At 43.7% G+C, this 22,379-nt stretch overlaps 1 protein-coding gene across 2 annotated transcripts in view; it reads right to left on the reverse strand.

The window, feature by feature from the left end:
- LOC144829176 (enoyl-CoA delta isomerase 2-like) overlaps positions 1-22,379 on the reverse strand; it is a 530,023-nt gene that overhangs the window by 235,450 nt on the left and 272,194 nt on the right. The gene's annotated exons all lie outside the window — the stretch shown is intronic.

Raw genomic sequence — 22,379 nt, forward strand, 5'->3', positions numbered from 1 at the left:
TGTGTATCAAGGTGAGTATCAATATCATCGAGCACCTGCGCCCACTAGTTAGCGATTTTGGGGTATTCACATAGTATGGGTGTCAAGGTACCCGGGGACCGGCAGTCGCACCAACACAGGGGGTCTCTAGCAAAATTCCCCCAGTGGAGTCTAGAGGGAGTGAGGTACCGATAAGCAGCTATTTTAGTGGCTGTCTCTATACCCGCTACATTGTGTGCTGTGTGTCGGGCCCTATAGTAGATATCCTACCATTCCCGTTGCGTGAGTGTGCAACCTAGTTCTAGTTTCCACCTACTCTGACCCGGGGATTTATTAACCGCTTTAGGCAGTCTTAGTAGGCTATATAATTCAGATCTGAGGCGAGTGGCTGAGGGTTTGGATAGTAGCCTCTTCTCGAATGTGGTTAGACGGCGTTGAGTCTGTGGTAGAACCCCAGGATACATCAGCCAGTGTGTGATTTGTTGGCATCAATAACGTTCGGTTTCCGGGAGCTCCTGCTGTAGGCGGAAGTCCTTGAAGGTCGGGGGGGGGGGCGATCTCATAAAAGAAATGCACAATAGACCTACGTCCTTCCTGGGTCCAGTGGTTAAAGGTTCCAGAGTCCAGACGGGGGGTACATTCTGGGTTACCCACTGTGGGTGTTGATGGTGAAGGGAATGTTGTTAGTGCTTTTTTATCCACATCTCTGTCCTACGCCGCCAGGGGGGCTCATGTGACTTGCGAGAGAAAGAGACTTTTAGGTAGCACCCGCCTGGGAAGGAAACGGATCTCTCACAGCGATTGTTCCGCCACCGCCCTATCCATGAAGAGCCAGTGGTTCTCTGAATTAGGACGCAACCACTCCACAAAAGTCTTAAGCTGGACCCCCCCAGTAATACTCCGGTAGGTTTGGCACCCAAGGCCTCCCTCTTTTAGCAATCCATAGCACAGATCTCAGTGTAGTTGGGTTCTCTGGTAAGCCCATATGAAACATTCCACCTCCCGCTGCAAGGTGTGTAGTAGGCCTGAAGGGGGTTCCAGAGGAAGAGTTTGAAAGAGGAATAGTATTTTTGGTAGTATTGTCATTTTTATTGCTGCTATACGGCCCAGCCAAGACAATGAATGTGGTCTCCAGCGGTGTAGGTCTGTCTGTATTTAATGGAGTAGTGTGGTGTGATTCAATGATGTAGTGTGTTGTATAGATGCAGTGAGTTGTATCCCGAGATATGCTATTGCAACAGGTGCCCACTGGTGGGGTAGGTGCGTTATATTTCTGCCAGTGTGGGAGCTTTAAGAGAAGTTGAGAGTCTGGGATTTATGAATATTAGTCTTGAAGCCCGCCGCTAGGGAGGATTGCTCTAGTCTGGCAAAAAAGGCTGGAAGGGAAGTCCGGGGATATTCTAATGTTGCTATCACGTTGTCCGCATATAAGCTAAGAGTGTGTTTGTTCCCCCCAAAGTGTACCCCAGCAATAAGAGGGTTGTCGCAAGTCCGATAATTTATTTTAAACATTACATAATCAATACAAATTTAAAATCTGTTATTTTTCAATTTTCCACTCATGATCCAGGCCCTCCAAATATACCTAGAAACTCCACAATAGATCTCTGGATGATCAGACCTATTACAGAGTGCTAAGGTGGCTGCCTCATTGAAAACATAAGTGGGGAATAAGAGGGCAAACAATTCTATGTGCACACTTCCTATATTTGGACAAAATAACATGAAATCGGTAATCGTTCCAGTTTCCCCACTGGCACAAGCACACACTTCATCAATCTCCTAGGATAGATATATAAGCTTTAACAACCCCTGTACTAGGATCCCACTCTTACAAGACTCCTATCATTAGATTTTTATATTGAGAATAAGACTCCCTAACCTTAGTTATCATTTTCCCTTTAATCGCCATGGGATACTCAAATTCTGCTGCGTTTCTGCTGCTTATATATGCTGTAAACATGGTTGCACCAGGATACCCCAGGAAGATCAGAATAATGGGCTATCTCCCTTATAGCGATTTGTCTGTAGGTGTGCCCAGTATATTACTATGGTTAGGGCAATAATATCTGGACCAGGTCTAATGCCCAGTTCCAAATATAGTGATGCTAAAGGCGTGCCCAGCACCAGCATCAACAATGCCCTCGAAAACCTATTCTCAATTGTCTCAGGTGTAGAGGAATCTGCATAGCCCCAAATTTCTGCTCCATATATCCAAGCTGGAACAGCCTTTGCTCTATAAACATGTAATAATGGACTTAATGACCTCCCCTTTGGTTTGTTTTCATCTAATAACTGCAGCTGCTGCCTGATTTAAAATTGCAGCTGCTTTTTCACTTTGCTGCTTCCAAGACAATTTAGTGGTATACCAAATTCCAAGATAGTCAAAATAGCTTACCAGTTATAAAATCTCACTGTTCACTGACAAAGAGAGTTTTAACTCAATCCTTAGTTCCCATATCACAAATTTGTTCTTAGAAACATTGATAGTTAAGTGTTTTGTGGTGAAATAATCAAGGAAGTTCTACATCAATTTATGCACAGAGAGCTCCGTAAGAGAAAGCAAAACTGAAACATCTGCATTTAACACAGGTATACGTAAATTACAGAGCTTCGGGAAATCTAAATTCAGACTGAGGCAGACACCATTTAGAAATAAAGAAAACAGCAGAGGAGCCACCACACACCGTTGCCGCACACCAGTAGTTATTAAAAACCCACTTGAGCAAACGTACCTCTTTGTAAATTCTACTTAGATTATGGAAGACTGATCAAATACTGGTACAGACCGTGCTGTTGTAACGCTAGCCAAAGTAAGTCCTTCTCTACTACATCAAAAGCAGATTTCAAATCAACAAACGTTAAAATCAGTGGAACCTTCCTTTGTCTTGTATATTTAATACATAAAGAGTAGAAGCGCAAGGCCTTTGCACCGTCTAATACCCTTCTGAGGCCTGTTTGATTGTCTGCTAGAATGTTTCCATCTTTAACCCAGACGCGAATGTGATTGGATAGCCCCTCCCATAGATCTTACCTGACCTATCTAATAATGAAATTGGGTGGTAAGTGGATGGGACCGTTCTCGCACCTTTCTTAAAAAAATTGAAGAATTATAGCTTGTCGACAAGATTTTGCCATTTCTCTAGATCTCAGAATGGCATTAAATATCTTAGTGAGAAGCAGAACTCATAATGAAAAATCAGCAAGATAAATCTGTTGGTACAGAATCAGGGCCTAGGCCTTTATTAGGCTTCGTTTTGAATATAGCTTCTTTAACCACAGATTCAGTAAAATTCCAACCATCCACTCCCAGGGGAGATTGTTTGAGCCTAAATATAACCTGCTGGGGACAGTTCCTTTTACGGCTAATAAAAGGTAAAACCAATTCCTGCACCCCTATACACTAAACTTCTTGTCCCTACACTGGTTCTAACCCCATGGCCACCAATGCGAACTTGTCTCAGATCTTAAGTAGCATTTCACGCTTCCTCCTGTCAATTCTTTGTATTCCCTTCTTATTCTAATAAAAGTACAAATTGCGGCTGCTCGTTCATGTCGCCTCATGAGAGCATAAGTTTAACTCCACACTCTTTGGTTTGCTCGAATAGAATACCTTTCTATCATCGGATTCCTCATCCCCTTTCATTAAAATCGCCTCAACATGGCCTGAACTGAATTCCTTTCCTTAAATCCTGCACAAAGTACATGTATTTTTCAGAATTTCACCAAACCACTCTTCTCAGGTATTCTCCCTTGGATGCTCTTTCGGGAGTTTGCACTTCCAGGTTTGGTACATTGAAAAGAGATTCAACAAGTGACTTATGGTCAGTATTTGAGCAGGGTACAACTCGCATATACCTCACCATTGGCCAGGATTCAAGATTTTGATAATTTCCTGTATAGCCTTGCAGCCCAGTTTTTTTGAGAATCTAAAGATCACAGCATAAAGCAGGTTTGGAATGTGAGTCGACTGTACCTGGGGGAATATCTTGAGAGTTGTTAGTCAGTGCCTCATTTCGTTTGTTGGTATGAAATGAAATGAAAACAATATTTATAAAGTGCGTTGTTACCCGAGGACATCCCAGCACTATGAGCAGAGCCGATTAAAGCTGAGGCGGGATCATTTGGGGAAAAGCCAAGTTTTAAGCAACTTGAAGAAAGTCATATGGTTGGGTTCCTTTCGTAGTTGCAGATGCCACATAAATCCGCATCTCGTCTTGGGCATGCTTTTGAATTAAAATCTCCTAACCAGATGATTTTTATAGGCTTTTGGTGGTTCTCGACTAAGTCAAATATGGTGTTACCTAAGTGTTCAACTACCGCTTCAAGGTTGGAAAAGTGGTTATAATAGTTTATTAGCAATATGTCCCAGGTGTCATAACCTTTGTTAAAAAGGATGTGAAAGAAGGACGAATCATTTACGAAATTTAAGTTGCTAAATGCAGCTGTATTGGATATCAATGTAAGTAGGCCCTCCCTTAGCTCTTCCCCCTTTGGACGGTACTGCTAGTGTTTGGAACGATCAATAACCGTTAACAAAGATTGAAGTGGTCTCCCAGGTTTCTTGGGCACAAATAATGTGGAATTCAGCATACCTTTAACCCACTCCTCGTTGTGTTGTTACGTATTGTAGACTGCTATGTTTCAAGAGAGTAGGGTGTAGGTTGGTTTGTTTGCTCAGGCGGTGGGGGCCCTGGCATCATTATAAGGTGTTTCTAGAGAGTAGATACAGTTGCGCCTTTCTTGCCCTGCCTCCCGCTGCATCGCATTTAGGGGGCTATTTTTCTCACTACCAATAACCTCTTAAAAAGATGTGTAATATAGTCACTTACAGGGGCTTTAGCCTAGCATTCTTCATCCATTGGTCTATTGTTTTGTCATTCACATTTTTCTTCCGCCCACTACAGCATACAGCAGGGGCCAGTAGGTAAATCCAATTAAGCCATTGGCTAACTTCACTGGGAGAGACTGCATTTGCATTATGCCCTTTCAAAAGGGACCAGATTCACAAGCAAAGTAGTTCCCTTAAGTGCTGACTACTATTGATTCTAAAAAACATTTTTGCTTTTAGCCAATTTTTGTACATTGATGAGGGCCCAGCAACCAAATGTTTTGCAAATATCACAACTAAACAAGCACGACCAGGCAAAAAGACCAGTGGCCAATACCAGACCTTTGGCTTTGTAAATGCCTATTGTAAGTGTACTCCTCTAACTAAACGGCATAACATAGAACAGTAGAGAGGCTCGGAATTAACAATGAAAAGGGTTTTAATGGAAAGGTTGAAACATTTATAATACAGTCCCCACAGAGTAGTGGCACAAAACAGTTAAAAAAAATAAATTAAACTAAATTAAAGATTTTTCAGTATGAACCATCTGAACAAATATAGTAAAAATGTAAAGTTAATGCTTGAGATAACATAGGGCTTCTGTGTCATGAGTACAAAAAAAGGGCACAACAGATGTTTTCAGAAAATGCATTTAGAAAGACACCCAAGAGCAAGAGTAGGGAGAAAGCCTGTATGATGGTTCAGTAAGTTAAACATTCACCACTTAAATCAGCTATGATCAGCAGGCCATGAGTTCAATACCAACTCAATCTTTCATTGTTCTGAGATTGATAAATAAAGTATCCTTTTATTTAGTCATGGCCACAGCCCTTATTTAGAAATCTTAGAAAGGGCAGAGGTGTGGTACAGAGTGCAATATCATAAACAAGGTATTAATAAAGCAAAGGTAAAACTTGAGAACAAGTAGGGCTTGTGAGTCATGAACCAGAAAGAACTAGGTAGACCAAATGAGACTGGTGGTCTTTATCTGCGGTCACATTCCATATTTCTGTGAATATCTGTACAATGGACCTTGGCAGAGTTGTTGTTTACTCGCAGAGAATTAACTAGCATTGCCAAAACAAAAAAGTATGTTTTATTAGTTAGGCAAAGTGTAAAGCAAAAGCTGGGCGACTGTGTTGTGCCCAGGGACTCTATGCTGAACAATCTGCATTCGCAAACTTAAGTTGTATTCTCAAGGAACAGTGTTATGAAAAGTAGTCAGAAGAAGAACTATGCATTGTAAGAAGTGAAATGATGAGGCATACACAAAACAATATTGCATTTAGATACTTTTGATAAAGGACCAGTATTTTTGGAAGAATATATGTGTGCGCACAGCTTTACATCATGAAAAGTAAGCTGTAAATCCACATACACACTACGACAGAAAAGTGAAACAAATGTGAACATAAGGGCAATTAGTGAAGAGCACTGCATCGTTACAATAGGCTAACACATCCGTACAGCACCTACTTCCTAACAAAATAAATCAGAAATTAAAAATGACACCATGTCAACGAACAGAACTGCAGCCAACCTCTGCTGTGCAAGGTCGTGCAGGGGTTAGCTACCAAGGTCAGGTTGGGTGCATGGCAGCAGGCCACGTATCCGCATTTAGGTTTGGCCACCCATGGAAGGTTGGATGCAGGGTTCTGTAGCAAAACCCCAAAAGATAGTAGGCCGGAGGTAGGACTATCGTTGATGCATGAAGGGACGCATAAGGGGGCAGAGTGAGCAGCCCACCCTCAAGGCCTTAGTGGGGGATCCTAAAATGGACCCTCCCAAATGAGCTATATATAAATAAATATCCATCCCATCCCCAGGAACCTCCACCTTTTTAAATAGGGAAGGGGGCACGTAGCCTGCTCCCCAGGCCGATTTCAGACCTGAGGACACCATCCCCTGGCCAATAAAGGGTGGGTGCTTAGGAGCTCACCTATGGCACCCCATCCTTGTTGGGGGAGCCCCCATGCCCCTACGGCCCAGCCAGCTCCACACCTTCAGCAGGACCCAGCACTGCTCCAGCTTGCAGGGAGCAGCTAAAAATGCTGCTCCCTTTGGGCAGGAGCAATATTTTTATCTGTTTCCTTGCCCGCTTCAGTGTGGGCAGGGAAAAAGTTGAAGTCTACTCCAAGAAGGCAGGAGCATTTTTTACACTCCTGCCCACTGGGAGCAGACTTCGTGTTTCTCTCACTTGGCAGAATCTTTGAAACTTTTCCGTAAAGTGAGAGCAAACATGTTTCCTTGTCCATGCCAATACGGGCAGGGGAATCGCTTTGTCCCGGGGGTGGACACCCTGTGGGACATAGCAGGAGCTGGTCCTGGGGAGTGGGGTCCCCAGGGCCATTATTGGCTCAAGGGCAATGACCAAGCGGCCCCCACCTCACTATTTAAAGCACAGCCAGGTCCCCAGAGTATGAGGCTCTCTCCCCCTTTACTGCTAAGGCTGGGCCCCAGGGAATGGGGTCCCCGGGGAATGGAGTTCTCAGAGGTTGGGGTCCCCAGGCCGAAATTGGCAAGGAAGGGGGCACGTGGTCTACTCCTAGTTATCTACATCGACACAGGCCCCGGGGCCATTTGAGGTGTCATCCGTGATGTCACTGTCCATGTCATGAATGATGTAATATGTGAGGTCATAAGCAGTGCATTGCGGGGCGTAAGTTACAGTTAGCTCAGGTAACTAAAACTGCTGATTTTCTATGGTTTTTGTGTGCCAAATCTGAGCCTAACTATTAGGTCTCTGTAACCTTTGTTTTTTCTTTCAGTGAATTTCACCTTTTAAAAAAAATATATATAAACTGTACTACAATTTCACCTACAAGTTCATTTAGTAATATACATGTTTACAAGTTTATAAACAGTTCATTCACCCCATTTATTCTTATTATACATTTTAAAAGTAACAATTAAATGAACGTAAGATAACTTGTACAGTCTTTCCATAAAAGCAATGCACCAACATTATCTTTCTTTACTCATTTTATGGATCTAGTGCGAATTCGAGAAGGGAGCCAAATTTTAATACTGGCATACTGTATCCATACATTAATATTTGGAACAACATACTTTTTTATTTTACTAGTTTGGAGAATCCGCGGATCCACTGAGATGCTAAAATACTAAAATGCAAGTTGATGTGAAAGTGGCAGTATGGGTGTCTTAGTGGATGTATGACTGGCTGCATGGGTCTATCAGTGCTTACGTAAGTGGCTCTCTGGGTGTGTGATGGGGTCTATAAGTGGGTGTGCAAGTGGTTGTGTGGGTATGTGAATGAATGTGTGAGTAGCTGTGTAGATCTAGGAGTGGGTGTGTGAGTGACTATGAGTGTGTGAGTCTATGCTAGTAGGTGTTTGCATATGTAAATGGTTGTGGGAGTCACTGTATGGGAGAGTGGGAGTGGGTGGCTATATGGGTATATCAGTAGCAGTGAGAGCGAATGTATGGTCATGTTGGGGTGAAAATGTCTATGTGGGTGTGTAAGTGTGTGCGTGATTGGCTGTGTAGGTGCAAACGGTGGCTTTAATGGTGTGTGAGAAGGAATTTGAGTGGGGGTGTCAGTAGCTGTGAGAGTCACTGTATGGGAGTGTTAGTGGGTAAGTAAATGTGTGTGGGTGTGCAAGTGGGTGTGTGAGTGGATGTATAGGTCTGTGAGTAGCAGTGAGATTGGCTGTATGGTTAAGTGAGTGGGTGCGAGAGTGGTTGTGTGAGTGTGTGTGATGGGTGTGTAAGTGGCTGGCTGGGTCTGTGAGTGGATGTGTGAGTGCTTCTCTGGGTCTTAAAGTGGGTATGTGAGTGGATTTATGACTGAGTAAGTGGGTATGTGAATGGCTGTGTGTGTGTATGGTGAGTAGTTTTGTGGGTCTGAGTGGTTGTGCAAGTGGCTGTACAGGTGTGTCAAGAGTTGCGTGGATGTGCACAGACTGAGTATTAGTGCGAGTGACTGTGGGTCTGTGAGTGGAAGCATCAATGAATGTATGGGTGTGTGTGTGTGAGTGGGTGTGTGTCAGTGGCTGTATGGATGTGTGAGTGTATGGGGGTGCAAGTGAGTAAGTGGGTAGGTGAGTGTGTGATGGGTGGGTGTATGAGTGAGTAAGCAGCTGTGTGGGTCTGAGTGGTTCTCTGGGTCTGTGTGAGGATGTGTGAGTGACTGCATCGGTGTGTATATGGATGTGTGAGTAGGAGTGCAAATGTGTGAGTCATGTGAGTGGGTGTATTTTGTTTTAGCGCTGGATCCACCTTGAATTCAGACAGGCAATTTCTTGCCCATGAGGGGTCCCTCACAGACCACTTAGTCAGTCCCTTGGACTCAGGGTTCCTGCATCTTGACCCTTTATATCATATTTCTACTATATTCTCCCGGAACCTTGTCCTGATACACAAAATGGCGGCAGCTACTTTCCTCTCAGGTTGCGGCCAACCAAACACAGCACTGGCGCGTGGATAGCCATCTCCAGATGTATACATAAATCATTATCCTTTAATAACTCCAAAACGTCTGAACAGATTTACACCAAATTACAAAAAGCACTCTTTCTGGACCAATATCTTTTCTTTCCGTTCAGCGGTTCGGGCCCTAGTTGTGTCTAAACTCTCTATGGGAAATTGCATAGGAAAAAGGTGTTTTGGGACCCACCCTTTTTCTCGGCCTCCACTTCACAAATCACCCTGACACTTTCTTGACAGCAGCTGAAGTGAAGGACAAACTCGTTTTCAAAATTTTATGAAGATTCGTTAAACTGTGCCAAAGTTATTTGCAAAACAAATAAAACTATTCCTATGAAAATTACAAGGTTCATAAATGTATACAAATGTTACTAGACCTGCAGGTCTAGTAACTTGAATACACCTGAATACACTTGAATCAACCTAACTGTAATGTACTTGAACCATGAAGTGGTCTCATCCAGATTGTCACACAGTTCACTTTACAAAATCCTCTAACTTCAGTAACAGAGAGAAAAGTAAATGTAGAAAGACAAACTGAGTTTTGATCTCGGTCTCTGAAAGTGGAGAAATGTGACTAGATACCAAGATTTAAAGGCATCTTTATTGCTCATTTACTTTGCGAGCAAGAGAACACCTGTTGGCAGCTGCCCAGAATGGGCCAGCAGCTCCTAAGAACAGCTGTTCCTGATTACAATCTAGCTTGCGAGTGGATTTTTTTTTAACCCTGAATTTGGTCCCAACTAGAACTACCTACTTGTGGCAACCAGATATATCTATATCTATCTATCTATCTATCTATATATATATATTCCGCTTCAACACACCAGTAGGGCGGATCACTCAACAAGCGGGTGCCTCGTTGCGGCAGTGCTCCGTAAGAAATGAAAGCTCCAAAACCCTCTCTGCTAAGTTTGAGAGAGACTCACAATCATTCTATATTGATCAGGTATATCCTTTCCTTAAAGACACATTTTATACGTCAACTGAATCGCGCAAAGTGTTGTCGAACTTTCAGGGATGTTCAAGGAATCGCTTCCTTACTTTTTCTGAAATTACATCTTCAGAAACTTCCAGTAATTCAGATTCAAGGGCAGGCACCTCACGCAATGCGGTCTCTTTTTTAGACAAAGGCGAACCAAAGCAGAGAGGAAGATTCAAACCCCAGCCTTGGGAGATGAGAAATCGACGACAATATTACAAGTCGTGAAACCCCCTAGCATTATCAATTTGTCACAGAGACAATTATCAAAGGCAGAAGCATCAGTACCAGAATTGGGTTTAAAATTTGTCCCCAGTAGATTCAATGATTTCACTAAAATGAAATTGGAGGCATTAGAATTTTGCCGCAAAATTAGTTTAAAAGCATTCTTTCATGGAAAGAATTATATCAACACCAATGAGGTGTCTAGTCTCTCCAACAAATCAAAATTCGTCCCATTTCCACAGGCAGTACCAAAATAAATTTTAGCTTATGAACAAGCAGTGTTATCAGGTATCAGTCAATTGGAAACAAAAAAGGTTTTCATTAAGCGCAACATTACGAGAGAGCAGCAAATGGCAATTGAGACTTTGAAGCAAGACCCATCAGTAGTAATAAAAGAAGCCGATAAAGGCGGTGCCGTAGTCATCTGGCCCAAAGAAATGTATGTGAATGAAGGGAAGCAGCAGGTGAACAATTCTGAATGGTACCGGAAGGTAAAAGAGGATCCAACTAGGTCCACTCAAGAAATAATTTTTGGAACATTGAAAACAGGTGTTGACGGTGGGTTCTTGGGTCCTAAAGAATTTGATTATTTATCTAAAAACCAATCTTCTCTTCTAAACAAAAACTCCAAGTCTCCATGGCAAAATATTGACAGATTCTTCGACCTGCTTCCACCCAAGCGGTTTATGTAATGTACTGCCGAAACGTTATCCATCTTTAACAAAACATTGTAATTTCGCAATTTCTTTCCAAAACTCTTCAAGGCAAAAATACCTGCCCTCATTTCTAAACAATTTATATGCTCCAACCTCTCCTCTAAGGACCATTTCCCACCTGTCCCCTGATTCTCCAAACAAGCACCCCATCCAAAAAGGCTTACAACTGTCTCCAAAACATTATCTGGTCATATCCCAAATATAGCCATTCCATTCCAAGCCTCCAGATTCTCCAACCACCAAACTAACTCCTCTCGAGCCTCTGCTGAAATAACGACCTGATCTCCATACCATAACCCATTCCTGAGAGCCTCTGCCTTCACTCTGCAAAGCTCTGCAATGAAGAAGCCCTGGAAAAACAGCTTTAATAAATGAAAAAAATAAACCAATATCTCTTGAAAAAGATCTCAGAATAACCTGTTCCTTTCTCAACAACCCTCTCACTTCTGTCCTTTTCTTCACCTTTTTCTCTGGCAAACTTAAAGTTTACTCTACAGTGTTTACCACAAAACCTAAAAACTCCAAACACTGACTTGGAACTAAAAAAGATTTCTCTTTGTTTACTATAAACCCCAAACCTTCCAATAGGTTCAATGCCAGAATCAATTGCTTCTTCAATTCCTCTTGACATTGAGACATCACTAAAAAGCTGTGTAAATACATAATCATCTGCACTCCTCTTTCTCTTAGAAACTTGGCTACAGGCCTCAACACCTTTGTGAAACACCATGGTGCAAGACCAAATGGAAGGGACGTAAACTGATACAGCTGTCCCATCTATCTGAACTGAAGGAACCTGCAACTTATTTCCGCAATGGGAATAGTGAAATATGCATCTTTTAGATCCAACTTCACCAACCAATTGCCTACTTACAGGATATCCCTTAAAAGATGGATTCCTTCCATCTTAAAACGTCTGTAAACCACAAATTGATTTAACCCGCTCACGTTTTATCACCAGCCTCCATCCTTTCTCTTCCTTTTCAACCAAAGAAATAGTACTTACAAAACCCCTATCTTCTTCTGAAACCTTCTCTATTGCCCCTTTTTTACAACGTCTCCAAAACTTCTATTCCTACTATTTCCTGAAGCTCTTTCTTGAAAACCAACTGATTTGGTTCCTTCATTTGACTTGGCAATTCCCCGAACTCCAAGAGATATATGCTTGCACAGTGTGAATAACCCAACTGTCTCTTGTTATTTTACTCCAATTTTCCACAACTCCTCTCAACCCCCCCCCGCCCCCCACCACCTCCCTGGGGAAGAACCAAAAACAGTCTTTATACTTACCCTCGGACCCTTGAGCAAACTGCGCTCGTCTCCCTGATTGACACATTCTTTCTGCTCTTCCTCTTTGGGGATAAAATTCAGCCGCGGACTGGAAACCCCTGAAGGCTGCACGCCGACAAGATTGGTATTGTGCCCTTGTGTTAGATTGGCCAGGTAAACGGGCCCTTGCCCCGGCCCGATCAAAAACACCTCTTCCAAACACTCACTTCAAAGATGTTTGAGCCTTATCCAGGCTGGTGAAAGTTGACACACACTTTCCTACCCCCTTCACCAGACCTTCTCCAAATAGATATCCCTTAGGGTCCTCTGTTGGTTCCTTCTTGGCAACGTCCCCCAATTTAGGACTAATCCTCATCAGGATAGCTTTACGCCCCTCTGATGATAAAGCAGAGTTTGCATTACCCAGCAAACAAACAGGCCTTTGAGACCAGCCTCTCAACAGATCTTTCTCCACCTTCACATCTTTAATTTTTGCCTCCGCTGCCATGTCTAGTATCTTGGGCCCAAGGTCCCAAAAGTCTAATAACCTATCTTGACACTCTTTGAGCGCTCTTTCTAAACCCTTGTTGGGTCACGTCCCATTTTGAATAAAAAAAATTTATCAGGGTCAAAATCTGGAGTCATTCAATATTTAGCCTCCACTTCAGGTCTAGTGCATTCTGCTCTCATGACCGCCCTGGCCTCTTTCTCCAAAGGCTTTCTAATTCAAAGTTTTAGGAACTCCACTACGTGTGGCAACGGCCACCAGTCTGCACTCCTAGGGTGCTTTATCAACTCTCGACTAAACATGTCCTCACCCTGCGGATCTTTAATCAAACCCTTCTCTTTCTTTATCCAATTTATCCTTGCCCATATTTATTTATTTATTTATAAAGTTTTATATAGCGCAAACATGATCCCGAAGGATATCAGAGCTTTACAATAGGAGGGAAGGAAGGCAATAAGTTGCAATACCAGCATCAAATATGAATATCAAACCAAATAAGTACAACAAACACGGTCAAAAAAGAGTAAAACTATAAATGGTACATGGCGAGCTAATGAGGGACCAAATGATAGGTTAAAAGACAAAAAGCCCTCAGTGCAAGTTGTCAGTTTGTAAGTCCAAAGACTTATAGCAGATGGTCCAAAGTTATTTAAGGTAAGAATTTGTTCATAAAGAATCTTTTCGCTTCCAATTTGAAAGCAACCGTGGAGGGGATTCTGGGTACTTCTGGAGGAAGGGAGTTCCAGATCTTCGGGGCAGCGCCGGAGAATGCTCAGTGGCATACTCTCTTTTTGCGAAAGATCTGAGTTTTCAGGAGGACCGAGTTACCACTTTTTGAGGGTCTGCCCCCTTCGGATAGTTTTAGCTTTTACGCTAGATAACTGGGGGTTTTGTAACAGAGTGCTTTGTAAGCCGGGCAGGCAATCTTTAGCTGAACTCATGCTTCGTAGGGCAACCACTTATTGGATTTCAGGACTGGAGATATGTGTGCATTTCATTTGGTACTCGTAACTAATCTGGCAGCAGATTTCAGTGAAGCCCTTAGTGTGGTCATGGTATATTTGGGAGGCCACAAAGCGTCGCACTGCCATAATCTAGTCTCAGCAAAACAAGCGCTTGGACAACCTGCTTGAAATCAGCTTTAGGAAGGAAAGGTTTGATGTTCCGGAGTATCCTCATCAGGTGATTAGCTCCCTTGTACACATTGCTGATATGATTCTTCATGTTCAGATGCTTGTCCAGGGTGATTGATAGATTTGGCTGAGTCAATTATGATGGGGGAGCAGTTGAAGGCAGTGAGGTGGTTCATCCGAAGGTCTAACTTGGGGATGAGATTTGGAGGAGAAATAAGGAATTCTGTTTTGGAGGTGTTGAGCAGGAGGTGGTTCTCTGTTAACCAGTTCTGAGTAGACATTAAGATTAGTGTTGAGTGATATGAGGCTATCCGGAGAGGATATTTTCAGATAGAGTTCTGTATCATCCACATACATATGGAAAATAATGTTCTTGGAATTTAGTGAATTAGCTCCAAGAACAAGTCGAAGAGCATAGGAGATAGGGCCGACCCTTGGGGGACCCCCATGATACTGGAGAGGGCTGGTAGAGAGAGTGGTTCGCCTTGATTCTTTGTGATCTGTGGTGGAGTAAGGATGAGAACCATTGCAACACCCGACCAGAGAGGCCCATCCTGTTCTTCAAGATGCATAGGAGGTTGTCATGATTGACAGTGTAAAACACAGAGGAAAGGTCAAGGTGGATTAGTAGGCAAGATTCATTTTGGTCAAGCATTTTTAAAATGTCATCAATAACGTGAGTCAGAGCCGACTCAGTGCTGTGCCCACTTCGAAAGCCAGATTGATGCTTGTCCAGAAGTTATCGATGTGAGCATAGAGTTGTGATTGGGCACATTTTTTCTAGGAGTTTAGCTAAGGTCGGGATGTTCGAGAGAGGGCAGAAGTTAAGGTCAGCACTATCTGCATTAGTTCTTTTATAGTATAGGTGATACCTGAGCTGCTGTTAGGCAATCTGGGATCAAACCTTGAGACAGTGTAGCGTTGATTATCTTTGTCCAGGTGGGGATGACAACGTCCTTTATTTCTTTGAAAATGGAAGGTGGCAACGGGTCGCTAAAGTAATTAGATAGGTTAATACTCTGAAGAATCTTGTTGATAACTCTTTCACTGAAAGGAATAAAGATGCCCCGCGTATCCCAACCATCATCATAGTAATCTAGTAGAAATTCATCATCTTCAATTTCACTCTCTCGGTCCATGAATTCATCCTGCGCACCATCAAGATCTCTTGTGCCGCATAGGACACCCTGGTTTGTGTCGCCTTTTGTGGTGCTAGGCTCACCTTTCCCTTTTGATAAAAATGTAAAACCAATGTCTATATTTTTTCACTTTTTTGTTCTCTTTCCATAACCCTTGTTTTCATTACTTTCCTCATCCTCCATAGACCAATATTCATCCTCAGAGCAAACTTCTGCTCTCCTTTTTCTCTTCAATACACTTTGCAAGACTTCCTTCATTGAACTGGTCACCTCTTCTTGCACTATTATCCTTAGATCTGCATCTCCTGTGCCTGACAATTGTGCCCCCTCATTCATATCCATTGTTTATCACACCACTATCAAATTCCTTAATCTTTAAATAACACTCCAAATAATCCTTAACCCCCCCTTTTTTTTATTTTCAATATCTTCTTCTATGTGCAATCTTTCTCAAATGCCCCATTTCACTCGTCCATTTCAATATTCTAAAGCAGCTGACACGTAACAGCTGAACGGCAGTTACGACTGAAACAACTGCGCACTCCGCAACTCGCTGCCTTTCGGTTAACATTCTGGTTTTCCCCCAAGAAGGCTGCGAGGCATCCCAACGCACGTACGCGTGATGACACAACTTAGCCTTCAGACTCACTTGCGGGAGATCTCGAGCACTCTCAGTACGCGGCTCGGTGAAAAAGTTCCAACACGCTGCGACCTGTTAAAAAAAATAAACACCTGCTCACGGCACAATGGAAAACTAAATACAACCCTTATCTTATTTTTTTTGTTTTTTTTATAAACAGCTATACTAAATTAAAGTGTTACCCTCTAAAAATACTTTATTACTTACCTGATAAAAAGCCTACATTAAACCCATAAATTGGGTCCAAAATACCAAAGCGAACACAAAACATTTTCTCTAAACATATTAAATACTGCTCTTTCGACATAAACCAATCATCATTTGACAATCATCAATCATACATTACACCTTTACTCTAATTCATTCTCTAAATTTAAACACACAACACAGTATACTTATCTTGCAAGGAGCAGCAAATAAAAGAGGAAGATGGCTCCTGTGTTTGGGTTTATATATTGTTGGACATTCTAAGTTCTAGAGTTTGGATTTTTAGTGAAGTAATACTTTGAAGTGCTGCAATAAGTTGGCAATAAAAGTAATATGCATAATGATAGCCTCTGGTCTGGTCATGGAATTGTTTCCATGTGTCAAGTAATTGCAATATACAATATGTGATGCAGTTAAGCATGTTATTCGAATGTCAAGTGTGCTCTACTGTGGTAATAAACTTCAATTTGACCTTTGCACTGTAGTATTAAATATATGAAAGTGTGTTCGTTGGTACAGTTGCTGTAAATAAGGTGTTAATGATGCACAATTATTTACACTGGTATGGCATAAATATATATGAAGAAGAAATGCGTTACTTACCTGTAACAGCAGTTATCCAGTATTGGTGTCTTTCATAGATTCACATGCCTGAATCATTCCCAGTCGTCGAGATGGGAGTCCCCGGTACATAGAAAAGTAATGTCCTATAGACAAACAGAGAAAAGTAGGCCTAAGGGCCTTGCCTTAGTAGCCTATCTGTGTCCTTTTGTGAAAAGGACTAAAGTCCTGAAGGTAGCCAATCAGCTACCACCTCCCTCTAGAACCTTCCTGCCAGGAGCCTCAGTCTCTCAGATTTTCGTACGCACCAAGCTAGGTAGGCGTAATATATGTTATAGAGGGAGAGATGAGACCTTCCTGGGGAGGCGGGAGGGTTGCATGTGAATCTATGAAAGACACCAATACTGGATAACTGCTGTTACAGGTAAGTAACGCATTTCTTATCCAGTATTATGGGTGTCTTTCATAGATTCACATGCCTGAATCAGAGTAGCAAGCAATACATTATGCACATTTGTGATGGAACATTATAAGCAGTCTGAGATAATACATATCATGCGACTAGTAACCATCAACAAGCAAAAAGAATGCAGTAAATAAATGTGCATACCAGTACAGGATGGTGGGAAGAAGGAAGGCTCATCTTACTGGAATAGGTGGCGAAGTACAGCCTGGCCCACAGCTGCATCCTGCATCAGTTCCGTGTCCAGGCAGTAGTGCCTGGTAAATGTGTGCGGCGACTTCCAGGTCGCTGCCCTGCAAATGTCCAGAATTGGAACTTCAGCGAATAGTGCCGTCGACGTGGACATAGCTCTTGTGGAGTGAGCACGGACTTTGGAGTGTAATGGACGTCCGGCTTTGTCATGGCAAAAGGCAATTGCAGATGATATCCATCGTGAAATGCTTTGTTTGGAAAGTGGCATGCCTTTTCTTGGTCTGCTGAAAGCGATGAAAATCGGATTCGTTTTCCTGAAATTTTTTGTTTTTTCCAGGTAAAATTTAAGACATCTCTTTAGGTCCAGAGAGTGAAGGGATCTTTCAGCTGCAGTACTAGGCTTAGGGAAGAATGATCGGAGGACTAGTGGTTCATTTAAATGGAAGTCCGAGGGGACCTTAGGAATGAAGCGAGGATTAGTTCGTAAAATCACTCTATCTTCCTTGAACTGCATGAAGGGATCTTGTATGGAAAGCGCTTGTAGCTCGCTGACCCGTCTCGCTGAGGTTAGTGCTAAAAGTAGGGCTGTTTTCCATGAAATGTATTTGATGTCAGCCCTATGGATGGGCTCAAACGGGTATTTCATCAATTGGTTGAGTACCACATTAAGGTGCCATGATGGTGGAACTCTGCGTGGCCGAGGAAAGGATCTGTAGAGCCCTTTAAGGAATTGCTTTATTAATCTGTGGGACCAGAGAGAGGGTCCTTTTGAAGTTCTTGTAAAGCGGAAGATTGCTGCCAGATGAACTCTGATAGAGGCATGTGCAAGTCCCGATTGTGCCAGGTGTAATAAATATGGTAGGAGTTGCTCCGGAGTGATCCGCAAGGGATGGAGATCTTTGTCCATACACCAAACGCAAAAGCGTTTCCATTTGAAGGAATAAGTCTTGTTTGTGCTGTCCGCTCTTGCTTTCGCTAGAACATCCTTGCACTCCTGCGGAATGTTTAGTTGGTAGAACTCTCGGTACTCAGGAGCCATGCCGATAATCTGAGAGATTTCAGATTCGGGTGGAGTACTTGGCCTTTGGACATCGTGAGCAGGGATGGATGTTGGCCCAGATGAATTGATGGTTGAACTGAGAGGCGACGGAGGTCCGTGAACCAATGCTGCCTCGGCCAGTACAGGGCAATGAGAATCAGTGTGCAGTGCTCCGTTTTCATTTTCCGAATGACTCTTGTTATCAGGGGAAATGGCGGAAATGCGTACGCAAACATGTTGCGCCAGGCGATGGAAAATGCATTTCCTAGTGACCGCGATTGGGGATGCCAGCTTGCGAAGTTGTGGCATTTGGCGTTCTCCCTGGTGGCAAAGAGGTCGATCTGCGGTCTTCCCCATTTCGCGAAAATGCCGTTCAGCACTTTTTGATTGAGTTCCCATTTGTGTGACAGAGACCTCTGTCTGCTCAGAGCGTCCGCTATGATGTTGTCTTTGCCTGGGACATACTCTGCTGTTAGCTTGATATGGTGGAGTACTAGCCAGTTTCAAATTTTTTGCGATTCGCGAGATAGAGTCAGCGAACGCGTCCCTCCCTGCTTGTTCAAGTAGTGCATCGTTGTCGTGTTGTCCGTTCTTACAAGCACTGCTGAGTTTTTGATGCGCGGGAGGAAGGCCTGGAGAGATAGGAAAACTGCCCTCAGTTCTAGTAGATTGATATGGAGTTTCCTTTCTTGGTCTGTCCACTTGCCACTGATTTGCAATTCTTTAAGGACTGCTCCCCATCCTTCTAGAGAGGCATCTGTAGTTATGACATGTGGAGTTGCAGGCAGCAGGAACGTTAGTCCTTGCGATAGGTTTTTGGGTGTCCTCCACCAGAGTAAGGCCTTGGTTATTTGTGGAGTAATCACGATGTGATCCTCGAAAGAGCCTGTACATTGAGTCCACTGCTTGGTTAAGGCCTCTTGGAGGGGGCGCATTCTGAGTCGACAGTGAGGAATGAGTAGTATACACAGGGACATCATCCCTAGGAGGGACTTGAAAGTGCGGACTCGGATGGTGTTCCTCGAAGTCACTGCGGTGGCTAGAGTAATTAGTTTGTGTTTCCTTTCCTGAGATGGGAAAGCTTTTGAAGATGTCGTATTTAGAGTTGCCCCTAGAAATGTTAGGACTGTGGAGGGCTGTAAGGTTGACTTCTCGTGATTGAGTGTCAGGCCCAGCTGTTTGAAAATATTGAGACAGGCGTTGGAAGACATTTGTGCGCCTGCCATAGATAGTGCCTTCACCAGCCAGTCGTCCAGGTAGGGGAAGACCTGGTGTTCTTGTTGACGTAGGAAAGCTGACACAGGAGAGAGGCACTTTGTGAAAATGCGAGGCGCCGATTTGAGTCCGAATGGGAGGACACAGAATTGGTAGTGCTGACCTGCTACTGCGAATCTTAGGAATTTTTTGTGGCGCCTGTGTATTGGGATGTGGTAATATGCGTCTTGCAGGTCTAAAGACGTCATAAAGTCTCCTTCCTCTAGAGATCCCAAGATTTCCTGAATGGTCACCATTCGAAACGATCGGCTCTTCAAGAATGTATTGAGTGCCCTAAGATCTAGTATGGGCCTCCATTTTTTCTTTTTCTGTTGTATTACAAAGAAGCGGGAATAAAATCCCTTCCCTTTTTGAGCTGATGGGACTCGCTCTATTGCTCCTTTCTTCAACATTGATGTAATTTCTTGAAGGAGTAATCGTAGGTGTCTGTGTTGAATCTTGCGAGGAGGAGTTATCGGGGGGATTGAACTGAATTCCAATGAGTGTCCGTATTGGATTAAATTGGAGCACCCACCGATCCGTTGTTATTGATCTCCAATTGTGGATGAAGTGTGTTAGTTTGCCTCCAATTTTGAAAGAACGAGATGGTGGAGGGACTGGCTGTTGGAAACGGTCATTGGCGTCCGCCGGCTGGTTTCCTCTGGGTCTTTCCCCTGAAGTTTGATCTCCCGTAGGAGGTCTGGCGACCCTGCTGCTGTTGCCGTTGCTGGTATTGTGATCGGCCTTGATTGTAGGAATATGAAGATTTTCCTTGGTATGATCCTCTGTAAGAGGGCTGACCTCTACCCCTGTTCCCTTGAAAGGACTGGTTTTTGAACTGTAACGTGCCAAGAGCTTGTGCCGTGTCTGTATCTTTTTTAATTGCCTGTAGGGCCTCATCTATTTTGTCACCAAATAGGTGTTGTCCGTCATAGGGCATGTCTAGGACCTTAGTTTGGACTTCTTGGCGGAAGGAAGTTGCTTTGAGCCACCCTTGCCTTCGCAAGACTGCTGCACCTGCCAGCTGTCTGAAGCCTGTCATCGTGACATCTACAGCACAATCAATGATTTCTGATGCTGACGTTTGTCCCTCCTTCAGGAGGGATTGAACCTCCTCCTTTAATTCTTTAGGTATTTCGGCATGGTATGGGACAATGTCTTCCCACAATTGCCTGTTGTATCTCCCTAGTAGCGCAATGGCATTAGCTACTTTGATAGTCATGGCCGACGTGGTTGAAAAACGTTTGCCGATGCGTCTAGTTTTCTGCCCTCTTTGTCTGGTGGTGCTGACAGTGGAGAGAACGGATTCCTCGAGTTCTTTTGAGTCGCCTGGGTGACTACAGAATCTGGCTTGGGATGTGTATTAAGGCAGGTAGGTGCTGTTGTTGGTGCCTTATACTTCTTATCCAGTCTGGGTACCACTATGGAGACCGATGCTGGAGTTTGCATTAATTGCTGACCATGGGAATTGATCTGGTTGTCTTTTTTATTGGATCCTTAAAATCATATAAGAAACAGTCTGTTTCATGTGATTCCATAGTCATGTGGAATCTCGTCGCTGCCCTTTCCACCAAATTGTGGAATCCGCCAATGTCTACTGGTGGGGATTCTGAAGTATGGGGTTCAGGTGTGGCCGGAGAGTGAGCGATATAATCCTCGTCATCTCTGTTATGGGACAGGTCGTCCCGTACTGCCCCTTCTTCAGGTTCCTCGCCCTCGTCGTCACAAAACTGAACACGATGGACTGTTTCTCTCTCCTGAGGGATATCCAAAGGTGGTGGTCTTGTCTTTGGAGATGGGTGCGGTCTGGTCGACGCTGGAGATTTCTCAGTTGAAGTGGCCGCTGGTGATTCTGGAAATCGTTTTTTGTAGTCTTGGATCAGGAATTGAAGATCTGAGACTATAGATTCTGGAAGGCAGACCATAGGAGTGACTTGTGACTGGACTTGTGTATGTACAGTCTCCTCCGTAAAAACGACATCATCACCATCTTCATCTGTGCTCTGGCACTTAACAATGAGATCTGATGGACTAGTAGCCTGATCATACTGGTCATCTTCTGATTCATCATCCTGTAGGAGACAAGATGGGGGTAATCTCTGTACCCTACTTGGAGATGTTAGATCTGGCGTAATAGGATTTTTATTATTCTTTTTTGATGGAATTAATTCAGATTTTTTCCATGGCGTCGACGATGTTGTCGTCGACGGTGCTGACGACGATTGTTTTTCAAGTGTCGACGGTGAGGTCGTCGGCGTTCCCTTTGGCGACGGTTCCGTCGTTGACGGTGTGGTCGTCGACATTGCCTTTGTCGTCGCCGGTGTGCCCGTCGACGGCGTTCTCGTCGACGGTGTCTTCGACGTCGACGATGACCTTACCGTCGTCGATGTCTTCGTCGACGGTGCGCCAGATGTCGATGGAGTCTTCGTCGTCGGTGAAGGCGTCGACGGTTTTTGTTGCGTCGTCGACGGTGTCGTCGTCGACCATGCCGTTGACGGAACCTTAAGCAACGTCGATTGCTTTTTTATAAGTATAATCGATGACAGTGGCTTACCCGCCGTCGACGACTGAGTTGTCGTCGTCGATGAATAGGATGACGACGCCATCGTCGTCGACACCGTCATCGTCGATGTGGAGACATAGGCTGTTTTTCTTCAAGAAAGTGTCGACGAACTCGTCGTCGATGACCGAGTTGGCTTTCTGAAGGTGGGAACTTCCTTTTCAGACGTGACAGATTTTACCTCAGAAGACTTTGTGGCAGTCTTTTTAGGAGGAAGTCTGTGGGGCTAGGGGAA

This window comes from Lissotriton helveticus, chromosome 4_1, assembly GCF_964261635.1.
Source record: "Lissotriton helveticus chromosome 4_1, aLisHel1.1, whole genome shotgun sequence".
In the NCBI taxonomy this organism is placed as follows: Eukaryota; Metazoa; Chordata; class Amphibia; order Caudata; family Salamandridae; genus Lissotriton; species Lissotriton helveticus.